General features: G+C 36.0%; 1 pseudogene; it reads right to left on the reverse strand.

Annotated features, from left to right (window-relative positions):
• Positions 1–10,690: 10,690 nt before the first annotated feature.
• Positions 10,691–11,902, reverse strand: LOC147836073 (uncharacterized; annotated as a pseudogene).
• Between the last annotated feature and the right edge of the window lie 4,546 nt (positions 11,903–16,448).

The following is a 16,448-nucleotide window of genomic DNA, read 5'->3' on the forward strand; positions in this document are numbered from 1 at the left end:
TGATTGTTTATTTGAAATACTTAACACTTTAGGATCATTTCTATGGGAAATGCTTCACCCAAAATTGAAAATCTTTCAGACCATCCAGGATCTAATTGACTTTTCCAGTAAAATAGATTTTTAGCCTGAAACCATGATCCTTGGTAGACCATGACCTATGAAAAAAAGATCAATGGCTACTGACTGTCAAAAAATATATATGCAAACAAAACAAAGTAAATACCAATGGATTAAAGGTAACAATGTTTTACTTTTAGGAGCAACGGGTATTCATTTACTTTTGTCTTTATGTTTATTGGAGTAGTTATTTGCACAGTGTGCCTCAATCGGAGTCAAATGCTGGCAAATTAAGGTGAGAATATTTGAATTTTACGTGAGCGGAATCACAGGATCTTTCAGACGTTGGATACAATAAAGTGAATTGAAAGAATTTAGAGTTGAAGTAAGAATTATTAGCCCCCCTTTGAATTTTTTTTCCTCTTTAAATATTTCCTAAATGATGTTTAACAGAGCAAGGAAATTTTCACAGTGTTTGATAATATTTTTTCATATAGAGAAAGTCCTATTTGTTTTATTTCGGCTAGATTAGCAGTTTTTAATTTTTTTAAACACCATTTTAAGGACAAAATTATTAGCAGATTTAAGCTACAATATTTTTCGATAGTCTACAGAACAAACTATCATTATACAATAACTTGCCTAATTACCCTAACCTGCCTAGTTAACCTAATTAACCCAGTTAAGCCTTTAAATGTCCCTTTAAGGTGTTTAAAGGTGTCTTGAAAAATATCTAGTCAAATATTATTTACTGTCATCATGGCGAAGATAAAGTAAAACAGTTATTAGAGATGAGTTATTAAAACTATTATGTTTAGAAATGTGTTGAAAAAATTATTCTCTCTGTTAAACAGAAATTGAGGGGGAAAAGTAAACAGGGGGGCTAATGATTCAGGGGCCTAATAATATATATATATACTATATATATATACTTTGACTTTCAAAATTATATAGGCCATTGGCCACAGTTTCAGCTAAAATTCCTCGTAAAAATGAAGAAAATAAGGCACCTACATTTTGAATGGCCTCAGGCTAAATTAATAACACATTTTAATTTTGGGGTGAACTATCCCTTTGAGCCCATCGCTGTTTTTAAATTTGGAGAAAAATTAATTTCCTTTCTAATTTTTTGCACTGCTCACGTGATGGCCCGAATCTGCATTCTGCTCAGCACCAGAAATACATGACATTTACTGGACAAGATCTAATTTACGTTTTGATTAAATCAAGTACTTTGGGCTTTTCATCATTTGATTTTTTTTTACCTCCTCTAAGCTCTCCATCCTCCAACCTCAATTGAGCTATTTTTTTATAGCATGTCACTCAGTAGAGTAATTTGGTGTCTGTCAGGTGTGATTGCTCTTCCTCTTCTTCATGGAGAAACATGGATGATAGTTTTCAGCAGCATATTACATCAGGGCATGTATGAGCATCTGCAAACATAGACTTTTAATGTGATTCACATGACTATTTTGCAGTGTTTCAGCAAAATCAACCATAGCTTCAAAATTGGACTTCAGATGTGTGATGAGAAAATGATGAGTTTTCCTATCGCTTATCTGTATCGCTCATAGATTGCACAGCTCTATGTGGCAATGGATTGATGGAATCAGACACCTATAAATAAAAACATCTCATGCTGATTAGCATAAATATGAATCTAGAGCTCAGTGAAGCATTGCTAATCAGAGACACTGGCTGCAGTTCTCAATGCTGCCTTTAGTAGTGACCTTTCCAAACTAATTTCTTCATACTCGACTGTGAGTATATTCTCAAAAAAATAAACAAAATTCAATGCCTTCATATATGTTTTTATTAAAAATGAAGTGCTGCTAAGGCCTAAACAAAGCAAGCTAAATGTGACAGTGGCAAGAAACCATTTACACAGTGAAAAGCAATAGTCCTAATACTGAGCCCTGCAGTGCATAGCCTATGATCAATATGATATCTCTTTATTTACTACTATAGTAGTGGTGCGGTGAGAATCATATCATATATAATGCACATCATTTTCAATTCTATCCAAGAAAATGTTTTGGCTGATAGCACCAAAAGCATCAATAAAAGGATGACTGATAATGTCTTAGGCTGCACTTAGGTAACATCAAGAAAAACATACAGCCACTACAAGATGATAAGGGTACTTGTAACCCTTGTGAATGCTATTTCAGTACTATAATGGTCTCTAAACCCTCAATGGAATTCCTCGTAACATGACAAATGTTCCCCTAATTCCTAATTGTGTATCCCTGTGTGTTTTTCTTGCTCTTGTTTATTGCATATATTGCCAATAGTATCTGGATGCAGCCTTTATGATGCAAGCTAAGACTGCATCACTCAGCGATGCAATGGCAGACACAATGCACTCAGCTAGTGATGTCACTGTGACGGGTAGGGTTAGGGGTGGGGTTAGGTGAGCCCATTAAAAAGCATTGGATGCAGCCCAGATTGCACTGCACCAGGTCTGCAGCCAGAGCCATCTCTATATTGCAACACTGTAAAAATTATATGATCAGTTAGTCCTGACAGCGTGTGTTTTAGCCCATTGTAATTTATTAAACTAAGTTAATCATGTTCTAACCCAATTTTATAACTTACGCAAGCTGTTTCAGTTTTACATAAGTTTATTGGACTCATAAGATTAATTTGATTCAGCTTAAATGCTTAAGGCAACAGGTTTTTTTAAATGTACATATTCTAGCAGGCTGTAAACTGTAGAGGTAAATGAAAACATATGTTTAGTTATGCTGTGTCATGTATAATAAGGTTATTTTTCTATCAATTAATGCAACATTTTTACCATGTTTGTCCATTAATCTAATCTATTTGGATTTGAGCTTTAGGCTTACATTGGTTTATTTTACAATCCAGCCGTAGATAGTCCAATTAACCTTTGTCTTGTTGTATTTTATAATAGTTGTCAATCTAATTAAGCCACCGTTTTACTGAGGCTATCCAATATTCATTACAGTGTCATTAAAAATTGAAATAACTGTCGTTATCGCCTTTTGTAAGGCTCTTCAGTCGTCAGATCAATTAAAGTGGCAATTTAAAGACACACACAGACTGTCTGGTACAGGCAAGTCAATTTTTTCTGTTTAATATTCATGATATAATTATTGATATAATTAAGGGAGCGTATTTAATTGGAACAGTTCTCGTTTTAGTTCACTAAGCGCTAAAATCCTGTGAGATTAAGAAACAATTATAAACACTTTAGGAAAAAGGTTTTATCTGTGTGATTTGTGTATTCCTTCAGGGTACAAGTGTGAAGGGATTTCTTTATTAAATGTACCTGTGCTATTTTTAGCAGAACATACATCAGCAAAAGGTCTAACGGTATTGGTTTATATAAACAAACATAATTTGAATATAACACACATAAGAGTAAAACATCTTGATGGTGAGAATGTCATGTGATCAAGATGTGTTTAAGAAAATGGTTATTGTAAAGGCACCAAATTGTACTGTCAGTGTTGACAGTTACCCAACAGACAGGAATAACATGATAAATCATGTCTAAAATTAAATACATCTTTATACAGATACTGACATAGAGATGATTGTCATGATTGAAGAAAAACAGAACACTTTTAACCCAAGTAAGGGAGGATATTACTTTTTGAAAAGTTTGAAACGACATGAAACAAAAAACACAAATTATGCTAAATCATTTTATAGTTGCTGTAGAATCTGAAGGATGTCCTGGATACAGTAATGAAATGAGCCATTTGGAAGGGCTGTGTTTCACTAATGTGATATCGTCCTAGAGGATTTTCAAAATAACTAATGATGTTTCATAAACCACTGATTTATGTTAAATGGACTAATGTGTTTGGATAAAATGAGAAACATTAATGCTGAAACTGGCAAATGTACAAACACTAACTGTCACATTCTCATTTGCTTGCATGGAAGTTAATGGACTCAATCATTTAAATGTTTTAACAGGAGTGAAATCAAAACTACTCCCAATAAAGTCTCATTTAGAAAGTGTTTTGAGGTATTTTAAGAGTGATGCTTTCAACTGATAATAATTAAAGAAAAAGATCAATCAAACACAATATTGGGAAAATATATTGCTAATCAACTCATCTCTGTTTTGATCATTTAACAGTAAGTGCGAAACTTGAATGTTGTTCCCATTTTTGATATGAACACATAGTTTTGTGAACTGTCACACTTGAACACACATATTGGGTTTTTACGTTTTATGGGGACATTAGAGGTAAATTCTTAGAAATCTGTCAAAATCTGTCACTGGGACGTTACCTTTTCAAAAGGTACATTTTTGTTCTCATCAGGTCCTTTAAATATACATATTAATACCTAAAAAGTACAAATGTGTACTTCACAGTAACTTAAAGTTACAAAAATTAACCCTAAAGGTAATTATTGTCCACCTGCGGGGTACAAAAGTATACCTTTTGAAAAGTTGCCACCCCAGTGAAGAGTGTAGAATGGTTTTTATACTGTACAGATATTCTGTCATCTTCCCCAATACATATAAATATCCATAAATTAGCACTTTTCCAGTATTTTGTGATTCATGGTTTTTATTTTTTTTATATTTTGCTTTGTTTCTGCTTTTGAAATGCATTATGGACTTTGATCTTTCTTCCAAAAACTTTAATCCTTGAAAAGATAAAGTGACTTTTAATTTTTAATTTTAAATTGAATTTCGTCCCCTTGAAATTATAAGGTTCTATCTGCGTTCTGAATGATGTTGAGATATTGAGCTTTAAAGTTTTTGCATTCCATAGCAAACATGTTTGGATGTTCATTTAAAAAAGGAATAGTGATAAGAACAGTTATTATTTTTATTTATAGTAATAGACGTTGTAGTAGTAGCAGTAATATTTGATGAAAAAAAAAAATACAGTTGAAGTCAAAATTATTAGCCCCCCTTTGAATTTTTTCTCCTTTTTAAATATTTCCCAAATGATGTTTAACAAAGCAAGGAAATTTTCACAGTATGTCTGATATATTTTTTCTTATTTGTTTTATTTTGGATATAGAATAAAAGCAGTTTTTGATTTTTTAAACATTATTTGTGGGACAAAATTATTAGCCCCTTTAATCTATTTTTTTAACTCTACAGAACAAACCATCATAATACAGTAACTTGCCTAATTACCATAGCCTGCCTAGTTAACCTAATTAACCTAGTTACGCCTTTAAATGTCACTTTAAGCTGCATAGAAGTGTCTTAAAAAATATCTAGTAAAATATTATTTACTGTCATCATGACAAAGATAAAATAAATCAGTTATTAGAGATGATTATTAAAACTATTATTTTTACAAATGTGTTTAAAAAAAAATCATCTTCCCGTTAAACAGAAATTAGGGAACAAAATAAACAGGGGGCTAAAAATTCAGGAGGGGGCTAATAATTTTGACTTCAACTATATGTAGCTTTTTTCATTTTCATTCATGCATTTTTTTTCCCTTCAGCATTAGTCACTGATTTATCAGAGGTCACCACAGCGAAATGAACCACCAACTGTTTTAGCACATGCTTTATGCAGCAGTTGCCTTTCCAGCCACAACCCAGTACTGGTAAACACCCATACACTCACACTCACTACGGACAGGTTTGTCATTCACCTATAGCGCATGTGTTTGGACTGTGGGAAAACCGAAGCAAACCCACACGAACACAGAGAGAACCAGCTGTGAGCCTTGCTGTGAGACAACAGTGATAACCACTTAGCCACCATGACGCCCTACCTTTTTTCAATTGAAAATAATTAAGACATTAAATAAAAACTAAGATCTTGACACTCTTAAAGATTGCAAAAGGGACATTTCACAACGCCGCCAGAGAAGCACGAAGTTATAAAAAGTACTATTTTTACAGAGTGAAGAACATCTTTATAAATAAAGTGTAATAAAAGCTTTCTTGAATCACTGCTAATAAAGGTGCTGTATTTGTAAGAATACACACTTTGAAAGTCATTGAGTGAGCAGCTGCAGCCTGTGCAGAATATACAGCATCATATACAGCTCAGCAGGAGGCGTTTGCTCTTGACTCGGTGCTTTCAGTAGAGCTAAATCATTTCTACAGATTTATTGTCTCCTTTGTGACATCCTTGCAGTCTTTGCCCATTTTCAGATCAAGGTTAACACCCTCATGTTGTAATGGTGGACGTCTGGAGTACAAATAAGTGGATAATATATACACAGCTCAGTCGTATGATGAAACTCTATCAGATATGTTTATAATGCTTAGTTGTTACCATTTGCTCATTTCCCACTGTATGGCTTCTTAGATATTTCTTGTTCAGCAACATTTACAAATATTTTTCAAACGATAATAGTTAGCTCTTGCTATTTTTAGAGAGTGAAAAACGATGATACGTAATGAAAAAATGAAAAATGGTTATTGCTATGCACTTAAATGTAATGTGCTCAGAGGTAGATTTGACCCTGAAGTATTATGCAACAATTCTAAAACGGTTAAAAGAGTGATGATCAATGCATGTGAATGTACACACTGCCCCCTTTTGGTAGATCGTGAACAGCTCATCTACAGTATATGTGCTTTAGTGTTTGAATCACTGTCATAAACAGGCTTATTATGTGTATTGCTTTATCGTATTTATTTATTTTTATTTATTGGCATTAACAAGTCAATAGCATTTTTAGCATTCAATTAACCTTTACATTTCACAAAGGTTTTTTTATACTTCTTACTTTTTACAAATTTAAGTGTATTAAATATAAAACCATTAAGCTGTCACAAAAAAAAAAACAGGAATTGTGTTGTTTCAGCTCATTTTATATAAGTTTGAACAAACAGCAAACATCCTTTTTTTAGTGTATGATTAAAATGGTCTTTACATAATAAAAGATTCTTTCGGCAATCAAAAATGGTTATTCTGTAAAGCATCACCTTGTACTTTTATGTGTGTGTGTTTTATGTATTCAGTGTGTGTTAAAGAATAATATGGTTATTTGTGAGTTAACAACAAATATCTTTACAATCTGTTGAAATGTCAAGAAAAAATGCATGTTGGAACATGAGTATATGTTATGTCTTGCCCTAATAAGGTTTATTATTAATAATTTATTATTCTATTGTTCTTAATAATCACTTTTTCCTTTGATTTTTGAGGCCTAACATTGCCGGCAGCTAGCTCTCTGCAACTCTCACATGGTCGCCCACTGAAGCTAAGCAGGGCTGCACCCGGTCAGTACCTGGATGGGAGACCACATGGCTAAGCTGGGTTGTTGCTGGAAATGGTGTTAGTGAGGCCAGCAGGGGGTGCTCAACCTGTGGTCCTAATGCCCCAGTACAGTGACAGGGACTCAATACTGCTTAGTGAGCGGCGTCTTTCGGATGAAAGGTTAAACCGAGGTCCTGACTCTCCGTGGTCATTAAAAATTCCAGGATGTCCTTCAAGAAAGAGTAGGGGTTTAACCCCCAGCATCCTGGCCAAATCTGCCCACTGGCCTCTAACCAGTCTCATATCCTCTCCACCAATCATTTGGTGTGTGTTGTGCGGTCTGGTGCAAAATGGCTGCCGCCGTGTCATCCAGGTGGATGCTGTACACTGGTGGTGGATGAGGAGATTCCCCCCAATTCTTTAAAGCGCGTCCAAGTGTGTCCAGAAAAGCACCAAGTAAATGTAAGGAATTATTATTATTATTATTATTATTATTATTATTAACATGTCATGGCATTCCTTGAGATTGACTTTTTTTGTAAGTCTCTTTGGTACAGCAGCAATGTATCTACCCTTTTATGAAGGAGAGGTCATTTATTTGTGTGAAGGTTTGTGATCAAGGTAAAAAAAAAAAGTTCATTAACACCACAGATGGTATTGCATACTGATATTGTAGCTTCAGGGTGATTTAATGATTACATTATAAGAAATTAAATGATATATCAGATGAATATACGTGCATGTAAAATAGAAGTTTCAATTACTTCACAGCTTCCATTTACAGCGCACCTGCATGAACACAGCCCCCCATAGACATTAAGAAACCTTACATTATAGACCCTAAGAAAGGTCAGATAGCCAATTTCTTGCTGAGTAAGCATAAATGTATAAATAAAACATTAGATGATTTCATGCAATGGACGTACTCAACATAAATGTCCTTATTTGACTAGTTTTTATACTCATTCACACCAAGGAAAATAACTAATGTTGAACAGTCAATGTTTCTATAAAATAAGCACTGCAGTTTTGTCTTTAAATGCTTGAGCTTCTTAAATATTCAGATTTTGCTGTTCAGTCTCATTTTTTATCATTCAAATTCTTAGGGAAAATCCTTTTGATAGTAATTCCCATGGCATTGTTTCTCATAGTGCCATATTTGTTATAGTTGTGATGCTGACTATTCTATTCATTATTTACTTAGTCTTTATAGTCATTGCCCTTGGTGAAACACAAGCAAGAAAAATATAATCTCAATTGGCATATTTGTTTTACAATCAACAGCAATATAAAGCATTCTGCAGTGCAATCGGCATGTGTGAGCAATGTGATTTCACTACTTAATAAAATGCAACCCTAAATCAGGACAAGATGTTTTGAAAAATGTGATTTATTTATTTAATGTCTTTAACCACGGTTTAATTGCCAAAAGAACAAAGAAATTTGTCCCAATGCTCTCACTAACAAAATAAACTAAATTCTGTAAATATAATACAATTCAGATTTTGATGGCTGCAACAAACTCATGAAGATCTACATCAGTTTAGCTTTCTGTTTTACAAGCTAAAATTTCTTCCTAATCTGACATGGTGCATGTTTTCATGCGCTCATCTTTCAGTGGACATTGTCTGATTCTGCTTTTCATGATGACTTTATACATTTTCAATAGGAGGCAGATATGGTTTTCTGGCAGGCCAGTCAAGCACATTTACTCTGTCCCAATGAACAACACTGTATATGTGTTTGCACTACACCGATATCAATCTCTCTCTGCTATCTCCATGTAAATGGTACTTTTGCACACATGCCCCAAAATACTATACCAGACATTTGCTTTTCATTCTTGCAAGTCTGGATTGTTACTTGTGGTTTTTGATTTCACAGTTCTCACATGCCTTTTGGCACAAAACGATACGCCATTTTCCAGCGCTGCTTGAAAACACTCTTTTATACCCAAACATAAAGCCCTCACATATTACCAGGTCATCAGCTTATTGTGGGCTTTTGGATATTGTACAACCTCTTCATTATAATGAAGACAATGATAACTGTAAACTATGATAATTGTTTAGTGGTCAGTACTCTGTGTTGTGGCCAGAGCAACCCCAGTTTGAATCCAGGTGACGGCAACACGTACCTGTTAATGGAAAGCCATGCAGGGCTGAGTTTTATCATCTCAGATCATCGGTGAGAGGTTGAATGTTTCATTGTTTTTTTCCAAGTTGCCCAGTCCTTTTTTGCTGTCCCTTTGTAGCATTTTTTTCCAGCTCCATCTGTTTACAAAATTTATTTCAGTTAGTCATATTAAATGTACAGTAGGTACATTTCATTTCTAGAGGGCGCATATTTACAGCAAACAAAGGTGCAATGGGCTATATGCACAGCTAGTGTTTTTCAGCCAATGATGAAAGTTTTATGTGATAATTTTCAGCTTCCTTTTATAGCATCGATGTTGTAATGCAATTCAAATACTAACAGGTAAACAGACTTAAGCATCCATTTGGTTGATAAAGTATAAAAAGAGACGAAAGACCATTTAAACGCAGGTGCAGTCATTAGCAACAGGATAGAGCAAAAACTCCATTGAAAATACTGGGGTAAAATTAATTTCCATATTTTAAAGTGCGGAAAAATATATATTATTGCAGTGCTTCTTGTTTGGTCTGATACCCACTTTATATATATTAAGCGCTGCGATTTAGTATAGGATTACAATTGACCGTAAGCCCTGGGGCTGGCCAACTGAAATTAAAAGTTTGTCTGCATATAGCCCATTGGGTGATGCCGTGATGTGAGTGTGGAATCTTCAATACATCCAACTGGACAGCACAAATCATATTAATAGATGAACTTTTCATTCATTCATTCATTCATTCATTCATTCATTTTCGGCTATGTCCCTTCAATGATTGAACTTAACATTTTATTAAATTTTTTTATCATGGTTATATGAAGCATCGTAAAGCCATTGAAGTGCAATGAGAAATATAGCAATTGCTGATGAGAGACGAGCATGGCTTTGCATTAAACCAGCAGAGCTTTTATTATGCCACAGTTCCAGTAGTGATCATGTGTTGCAGAAGTGGCACTGTTTTATCATACTAAATACATTTTAGTGTTATTTTGTAATGCTGCATTATGCAATCTAATAAAACACAAAATAAATTAAAGCATCTTGGGTGTTTCCTTATTTTCTATAATACCAAACTAGAAATCAAGGGTGTTTGACATCATTAGCATTGCGACACAGGACATGGTCTGTGTCATTAGATAAAATTGCTTATCTCTCTGGATTGAAACATTCTTTGTAACATTTGGTATAATGTAACTACATACAGTACTTCAGCGAAATATATACACTGTTCTAGTGCATTATGGATATTACATATTGTGCCTTTAATCACAGATTTAATCTGATTTTGTTTTTATAGCATTTCACAAAACGTCCCAACATTATGGGAACTGAGGTTTCATAAACAAATGCAACACATATTAACAGTATGATTATGTATGATGCACTTTCTGGTGCGTCAACAGGCTTCTCTTGTCTTTAGAGGTCTTCCTACACATTGTGCAGGTGAACGGCCTTTCTCCAATGTGAATACGCTCTTGCACTTTGACTTGTGAAGACTGTTTGAAGCATGTGCCGCAGATGGAGCAAGCATACAGCTTTTCTCCTGTATAAACTCTCTGATGTATCCGAAGCTCTTCCGTCCTGCAAAAGCTCTTTCCACACTCAGAGCATGGAAAAGGTTGTGATTGACTGTGAGTATTGATGTGCATTTTCAGTTCAAACAAGCAGCGAAAACACTTTCCACACTGAGTGCAGGAGTAGGGTTTCTCATACGAGTGAGTGCGCTGGTGACACCTGAGCAAATATAAGTGCATGAAGGACTTTCCACAGTCGGCGCAGTGATGGTGCTTCTCTTATTTGTGACTCTGCTGGTACTCTTTAAGTTGACAGACTGCACTGAATGTTTCCGTGCACAGGCCACAGTGAAATGGTTTTTCCTCTGATTGTGGAGGCTGATGCTCTTTTAACCTCCTGCTGTTGGTGAACGTCTTCTTGCATATGGTGCATCTATAAGGCCTTTCTCCAGTGTGAATGTTTGTGTGCAATCAAATTAGGGTGTCCCTTAAAGCGTTTCCCACACACAAGGCACACATAAGGCCTGAACTTTAAGTCCGCCTAGCTGGCAGAATGTTTTTCTGCACTCTTTGCACTCGTAAGGTTTTTCACCGGTGTGAGTTCGTAAGTGAACTCCTAGTGCTCTGGATGTAGTAAAGGCCTTCCAACATTGTAAGCACAGGTATGGCTTTTCCCCTGGCTGAACCCAGGGCAGTGATGGCGTTTTTCACAGCGGTGATTGGAGTAGGAGCCTGCCTGAGCAAAGCTCTTGCCATATTCAGAGCAGTGATTTAATCCTGAATGAACACGCAGATGTACTTTGAGTTCAGAGGGCATGATAAACTGCTTGCCCCATTCTGGACAACCATAAACGCTCTCTCCTGAATGAACCAGTTTGTGTCTTTTAAAGTGAACTGAGGTTTTAAAGATTTAGCACAATGGTGATTTGCTTTGTAAGCACAGACTTTTGTTTTTCTGCACTTTCTTGGGCAGCTGCTTTTTCTTGTAGCAATTTCTAAAAGGAAAAAAAGGAAAACAGTGGGCATGTAGCATGCAGAGAGTTTAAAGGGGTGGTCCACTACAATATCATATTTTAAACTTTAGTTGATGTGTAATGGAGCTGTGGGAACATAAACAGCATCTCTGAGTATAAAATGCTCAGATTTCAATGCAGAAGGAGACCTTAGCTTTTACAGAGTTAGCTTAGCAAAGCCTACAATGAACGAATTTTGGGGACTTCAAAAAAATACTTCGGAGCCTTGTGAGATCACAAATGTACTTTTACCGTATTTGAGCTTCCAAAGGACAGAACAAAAAGACAGAAGTGCTTACAATTCAATATTAATTATGTTCCAGAGAATTATAAACTACATATATACGTCTCTCTATGTGTGTGCGACTGTGCAATGTTTCTCTGTGCAGGCAGCTTTTCCATGCATTTTACATCTCAGATAATGAACTGGCAAAAGATATGTGAACAATTCATGTTACTTACACAGGCATATTCCGATTATATGTGAAAAACGTTGTGTAGCGCGTTGAGTTAAAAAATACAGGAGAGCTCGTCTAACTTGCATTGCAACTTTACATAAAATTTTGAAAAGTTAGTATTTATTCTCAGAAGTTTCTAGCATATCTAGTGAAGCTGCGGTCAAACTAGAGTTTGAAAATGCGAAAGTCTGTTGTGTGTTGCTGTGAAAAGGGGCGGGATTGAACAAGATGAAAAGATGAGAAGAAAGGTTATGTTTTGATCCTCGATTAGTCTCACGTAGTCAAGTAGCGCGATTTCTCAGGTCAGAGTTTAACAAGCTTGAACTTTATACCTCAGCGAACTGCGAAACTTGACCCATGACCCTGCGTTTCCGGTCTGACGCATTTGCGTGCGTATAAATGAAAGTCTATGGGGAGAAAAGTCCAGTGTGACCGCAGCTTGAGAGCTTAAATAGCTGGTTCGGGCGTGTTTGATTAGGGTTGGAGCTAAACTCTCCAGGACACCGGCCCTCCAGGACAGAGTTTAGACACCCCTGTTGTAAACCAACTGCTTTACTTTTGACTTATTCAATTAAAGGTGACAAGGTGAGGGCATTTCTGCATGAGTTTCACATTGAAGCCATATGATTTTTTTACAATCTTATTTCACAAACTTAAAAATCATATTATCTACGAGTTTGTGTCTATGATATTATCTGCATCTAAAAGTACAAAGTATCCATCAACATTAGATGTGTGCACTCAAGCTCTACCTGAATGTTCATTATAAAACCTGTATTGAATGTTTTATCTTATATTAATTCAAAAAGATTAAATTTGAACTTAAAACCAAAACACTAGTCTACAGGAATGAACATTGCTGCTATTCTACTCAGCCTCAGGTCATCCACAGTTAAATGACAGTTCTCTTTTTTCATTTATTCATTCTTTTTTTTTTGGCTTAGTCCCTTTCTTAATCCGTGGTTGCCACGGTGGAATGAACCACCAACTTATCCAGCACGTTTTCACGCAGCGGATGCCCTTCCAGCCGCAACCCATCTCTGAAAAACATACACACTCATTCATTCACACACACACACACACTCGTACACTACGGACAATTTAGCCTAAACAATTCACCTGTACCGCATGTATTTGGACTGTCGGGGAAACCAGAGCACCCAGAGGAAACCCACGTGAACGCAGGGAGAACATGCAAACTCCACACAGAAACTCCAACTGACCCATAAGAGGCTCAAACTAGCGACCTTCTTGCTGTGAGGCGGAATGTTTTACCCACTGCGCCACTGCGTCGCCAGTTCTCCTTTTTATGTTACTTTTTTTTTCATTAAAATATTTATAAAGTTCTAGAACAGTATTTATTTTGCTGACTTACTATACTTACCCTGAATGTTTTAAATGTTGTTCAAATCCAGAGAAATAAGCATTTTGACATTGACCATGTCCTGTGTCACCTTCTGTCTTGGGTAAGTTACTTTAAAAAAGTAATATATAACAAATTACTGACTACTACTGGAAAATTTTGCTTTTGTACACTTCATGTACAAAGCAATCAGATTACTAATTACTGTTCTTTACTTTGAAGCTACTTAAAACATATAAAATATACCTATGAAAATACAAAATAAACTGCATCTCTTACAGTCATTTAATATTCACTGAAAAACATTACAATGGGTTGATCACATCAGCTTGACATATTCAAAAGACTTAAAGAATTCACCCAAAACTTAAAATTCTCTCATCATTCACTTGTTTCAAGCAAGAACAAAAAAAAAAGACTTAGGCTTTTAAGACCGAAACCGCCTACTACTCAGTAGGTACTGCATTTGAATTAAAGCGTACTACTCGGCCGTTAGAAAAGTGTGTTCTATACAGTATGAATGTGAAAAGTATGAATGGAGTTTGGACTACATTCGCCATTTTGTCATGGTCACGTGACCTGCCTGCATCAGTGGCGTCGTTTTTCTGCTGCGACTTAAATGGATGTAGTAAAGTATGCATTTCATTCAGAAAGATGGGAAAAGGGTTTAAGGAGAGTTATTACAACCTAACAGACTCCTCCTGCTCACCATTTCTGTTTGTTGTCAAAACTGACTGTTGGAGGGGCGTGGTTAAATATGTTAGCCACGCCTATTACCTCAAAATCACGTAATTGAGAATTTAACTGAACAAAAATAGCAAGTGCATTTTCAGATTTCAGTTAAAGATTAGAGGGGCAAACTGATTTTTTCTAAATGACATGCACAGATGAATTGTTCACCGCAAAACTAGCATTGTCAGCTAACAAAATATTGTGGTTAGATTTGATTTGTTCATCATTAAGTGGAACATTAAAGATGGTTAGACCTGAAATTGTGGTCCTTGGTGATTTATGCTTAGTCATGCAAGTCAAAGGCCACTGGCTCTATCAAATATACAGGCCTCCACAAAGCTCATGTATTGTCTGCAAAGATGTAGGCTGTAATAAAAAGCTTTATTTTTTTCATTAGAAAAACATATTCTGTCTACAAAGATCTAGCTGGCAAGGTCAGCATTCCATATGTTCAATTCATAAACATTTTAAAGACATATTGTAAACATCTATTTTCTAAACATCTACAAATGGTTCCAGTCCTTGACTCTGACTAGTTGAGCCCTGTTCTAAGCTGTTGGATATTTCTCAGCAAACATACACTTGTGACTGTTGCTTGGCAACCAGACCACTATCAGTCGTAATCTAAATAAACTGTTATTTGCTTTGTTTTATTTTGTGTAGGTGACGCGGTGGCGCAGTGGGTAGTATGTTCACCTCACAGCAAGAAGGTCGCTGGTTCGACCTCTCGACTGGGTCAGTTGGCGTTTCTTTGTGGAGTTTGCATGTTCTCCCCGGGTTGGCGTGAAATTTCTCCAGGTGCTCCGGTTTTCCCCACAAATCCAAAGACATGTGGTACAGATGAATTGGGTAAGCTAAATTGTCTATAGTGTATAAGTGTGAATAAATGTGTGTGGATGTTTTTTAGTGATGGGTTGCCACCGGAAGGTCATCCGCTGCGTAAAACATGTGCTGGATAAATTGGCGGTTCATTCTGCTGTGTCGACCCCAGATTAATAAAGGGACTAAGCTGAAAGAAAATGAATGAATGAATGAATATTTTATGAAATCTGCTACATTTGTAATTACTGTTTTATACATGCAATAAGATATGTGAAGGCCTGATTTACAGTGAATGTATAACAGCTAATGAGTTTTTAAATATGACCTTAACTAATTGGGCTTCTTTCCTTACATCTAACAGGAGACATAGGTCATACAAAGGTATTGCAGATGAGCTTAAAAATATGTAATATCAAATTGAGGTCTCCATGATGTGTGTGGTGTCAGGGCAAAACATAAATGAGGTTTTCTGAAGCAAAACAATCTGTAAAAGAATTAGAAATTAAAAATTATTTGTTACATACCAACTTGGTGACGCGGTGGCGCAGTAGGTAGTGCTCTGGTTTCCCCCACAGTCCAAAGACATGTGGTATAGGTGAATTGGGTAAGCTAAATTGTCCATAGTGTATGAGTGTGAATGAGAGTGTTTGGGTGTTTCCCAGAGATGGGTTTCAGCTGGAAGGGCATCTGCTGCGTAAATCATGTGCTGGATAAGTTTGCGGTTCATTCCGCTGTGGTGACCCCGCATTAATAAAGGGACTAAGCCGTAAAGAAAATGAATGAATGAACATTACTGACTTTAATTCACAGCTTTCGTAAACAATCTTCAGTGTTCACAACAGTCTGGATAGTGAATTTTGTTGTAGCACAATTTTTTTATGCACAGGCACAAACTCACACGTGAGTGAAGACAGATATGTTATATTAATTCATTTATTTTCTTTCGGCTTCGTCCCTTTACTATTCAGTGATCACCACACCGGAATGAACCGACAACTTATCCAGCATATGTTTTACACAGCGGATGACCTTCCAGCTGCAACCCTTTCTGGAAAACAACCAAACACTCTTGCTTTCACACACGTACACTACGGACAATTTAGTTTATTCAATTCACCTATACTGCATGTCTTTGTACTGTGGGGGAAACCGGAGCACCCGGAGGAAACCCACACCAACACTGG

Source organism: Danio rerio, chromosome 7 (assembly GCF_052040795.2).
Source record: "Danio rerio strain M-AB ecotype USA chromosome 7, GRCz13ab, whole genome shotgun sequence".
In the NCBI taxonomy this organism is placed as follows: domain Eukaryota; kingdom Metazoa; phylum Chordata; class Actinopteri; order Cypriniformes; family Danionidae; genus Danio; species Danio rerio.